This window comes from Tupaia chinensis, unplaced genomic scaffold (genome assembly GCF_000334495.1).
Source record: "Tupaia chinensis unplaced genomic scaffold, TupChi_1.0 Scaffold000037_21, whole genome shotgun sequence".
Taxonomy (NCBI): Eukaryota; Metazoa; Chordata; class Mammalia; order Scandentia; family Tupaiidae; genus Tupaia; species Tupaia belangeri.
Window position 1 is genome coordinate 416,286 of NW_006159480.1, and position 3,254 is coordinate 419,539.

General features: G+C 47.8%; 1 protein-coding gene across 1 annotated transcript in view; it reads left to right on the plus strand.

Annotated features, from left to right (window-relative positions):
- The first annotated feature begins 3,064 nt into the window (after nt 1-3,064).
- The window catches only part of KATNBL1 (katanin regulatory subunit B1 like 1), a 54,903-nt gene continuing 54,713 nt past the window's right edge, over nt 3,065-3,254 (plus strand). Inside the window, exon 1 of the mRNA XM_006140548.2 lies at nt 3,065-3,227. The gene's annotated coding sequence lies outside the window, so the exon portion shown is untranslated. The remainder of the gene's footprint in view (nt 3,228-3,254) is intronic.

Here is a 3,254-nt window from a genome sequence, read left to right on the forward strand (position 1 = left end):
AGCCATTTGGGAGGCCAGCTGCCCCAAACACCACACCACCTGCTGGCCTTCAGGGAATTTTTTTTTTTTTTTGAGAGGTTTTTGCTACAGGGCACGTGCGCTCTCCAGAAAGAGAAAGAGAGACAGAAAGCGAGAAATCACCCCCTAGGGCGAATGGCCACGCCACAATCCCTTCTCCTCCATTCTCCTCTCAGGATCTTGGGCACGCACACACACGCGCCTGGCATGAGTTTAAGCCACGGGGTCTAGGACTCGAAACATGGTCTACTACATGGGAGTCCACAACATAGCCATTATACCAACTGCTGGTCCCAGGAATATTTCTTATCATACACCCCTGGATGCAGGGCTCCAGCTGCCTTCACTTACGCTCCCAGCTGGATTCTCTCAGCAGTCCCACCTGTAGGTGTGGCCCTACACATAAGCATGTGCCTCCTTGTGTTTGGTACAATCTGAGAAACTCTCAAAAGCTTGTTTATATAAAATATCCTTTAAATATTTTCCCATTGCCCTAAAGAGCTGCCTCCAAATTTTACCATTACTTAATTTTTGGATTAAATAAAGACCCTGTTACTTGGGCCAGCCCTATATATCTCCTAGTGGTAAGGGAGCTGGATCCTACATGGCTTACCACAGTGTGAATTCCACTTTATTGGGTTACTTGAAAAACATGTTGGGCAGGACCAGCAGTTAGCGTAATGGCTATGTCGCTGGACTCCCACGTAGTCGATCTCGGTTCGCGTCCCAGACCTGGTGGCTTATAACTCATGCCGGGCACGTGTGCGTGCGTGCGTGCCCAAGATCCTGAGAGGGGAACGGAGGAGAAGGGATTGCGGCATGGCCACCCCCCGGGGGGATGATTTCTCGCTGGGCATGCGTGCATGTGTGCCTCAAATCCTGACAGGATGGAGAAATGGAGGAAAAAAGATTGCAGTGTGACCACATCTCACTGGAAGGTTCTCTCTCCATCTCTTTTCATTTTCTCTGGTGAGTGCACACAATTTTAACAATAATACTTTTTGTTTTTTTAGTTTTTGTTTGTTTGCCACAGGGCACATACACTCTCAGGAGAAAGATAGAGACACAGAGAGGGAAAGTGAGAAATCACCCACCAGGGGGTGACCATACTGTAATCCCTTCTCCTGCGATTTTGGGCACACTCTCACATGAACTTGGTGTGATTTTTAAAAAATGACTTAATTTGATTTACTATTATTTTTTAAATTTCCTATAGGGAATACTAGAGAGAGACAGAGAGGAAGAGAGAGGGAGGGAAAATGAGAAAGCAAGCTGCCAGGTGTGGGACTCGAACTACTGTTGGCCATGTGGGAGTGCAGTGCCTTGACCACCACACACTTGCTGGCTCACCAGTGTGCTTTTCAAGCCTCTGGATCTGGGACTGGAACCATGGCCGGCCATAGGGGAATACAGATCCTCAACTACCACGCTACCTGCTAGCCCCCTAAATAATTTTTTAAAAGACCCTGTTATTAGGGAGAAAATAATGGATTAAGTTATAATCACCTAATGACACGTTGTCTCTGATTAGTTTATTTGACAGATCTCTCATTGCTCTGAACTCCCATAGCATATAGGATGTATCTTTTATCATTGCACTCGCTGCAGTGTATTTAAAACTCTCTTCCTAATTAGTTCAGGCTATTGTGAGTTGTCTCAAGCTACTCCAGCACCTGCTATGATGCCTGCTTGGGGCATGTGGGGGGGGTATTCAAAAAGTTCACGGAAAATGCGTACTGTGATGAGTTTCAAACATTTTTTGCACTAAAATAAACTCATTTTAATTCCATTCTCCACAAACTCTTTGAAGTCCCCTCAGAATGGGCCCTTAAAAATATTGTTGAATTTGGGACCAGCAGATGGTGTAATGGCTATGTCACTGACTCCCACGTAGTCGACTGCAGTTCAAGTCCTGGACCCAGTGGCTTAAGCTCACTCCAGGCATGTGTGCATGCATGCCCAGAATCCCAAGAGGAGAATGGAGGAGAAGGGATTGTGATGTGGCCACCTCCCCCTGAGTGGGGCGTGTGATTTCTCATTTTCTGTCTCTGTCTCGCTGGCTGGCAAGTGCATGCGCCCTATAGCAAAAATCTCTCTCTCTATATATATGTGTGTGTGTGTGTGTGTGTGTGTGTGTACACTCTCTCTATATATAGTTGAACTAAGGCAGCCTATTCCTAAGGCAAGCCCTGGAGAATTATGAAAAAGGGAGCCAAGAGGTGCAGAGTCTTGTGATAAGGAAGTATTCCATGAATGCCCTGCTTAATTAGCTTCTGAAAGGAATGAAGGACCAGCAAAATCAAACTTACTCTTCATAATGTGGTTAAAATTGACTTATGGTTTACCTCTGCAGATGAGTAGGCTCTGGTGCTACTGAGAATTGTCCTTGGTATTTAAAAGCACATCAGGGACAGACCCAACCCTAGCTTCATACTCTGTCTTCCATCCAAAAGGGACTGAGCTTGTTTCTTGAGGAAAGGTTCTGTATCATATACATTTTTGTGTTCTTACAGGTCTCGCACCGGGTCTGGCACATCATAGGAATTGCAAAATAGCAGCTAACAATTACACAGTGCCTACCATAAGCCAAATGCCCCTCTGAGCATTTTGTCTGTATTAATTCGTTTAATCCTCAAAACAACACCAAGAGACAGATAATACTGTTACCATCTCCATTTGACCAAAGAGGAAACCAATGCACACAGGAGTCCACTATGTTCGTGATTTGCCTAAAGTCACATAGTTCTATGCTTTTAAATACTATGCTTTAGTGCATTTACATGAAAGTAAAATATTTATAGCAGACTGTTAGCACCTCCTGGTACAAAGCTATCGCACCGTCCCTCCCACCAGACTGTCCCTAACACAGAGCCTTTCGTGTTTTCCATCCACCCTCAGTGCTCACCGAAGTACGACCCGCCACGCCACGGCAAGGCTATCATGCGTACCTATAGCCACCAGGGGGCACTATGGCCACACGTCTTCTCTCCCTCCCCACCAGGGCTTCGTGACCGGAGGGAGGCGGAGCCAGCATTGGGCGGAGCCCTCAAGGCGCCCACGGGGGAGCTATCCCGGCGGGCCGCGCGCGGAGCCGCGTTTGAATGGCCCTGAGTGGGGCCGGGCCGGCAGCGGACCGACGCTCTAGGCTGCCGGGAGACGTTTGTCAGCGCCAGGGCTGGGCTGAGGCGCCGAGGTACCATGAGGCGCCGGTAAGTGAGCGCCGAGCCGGTGCGAGC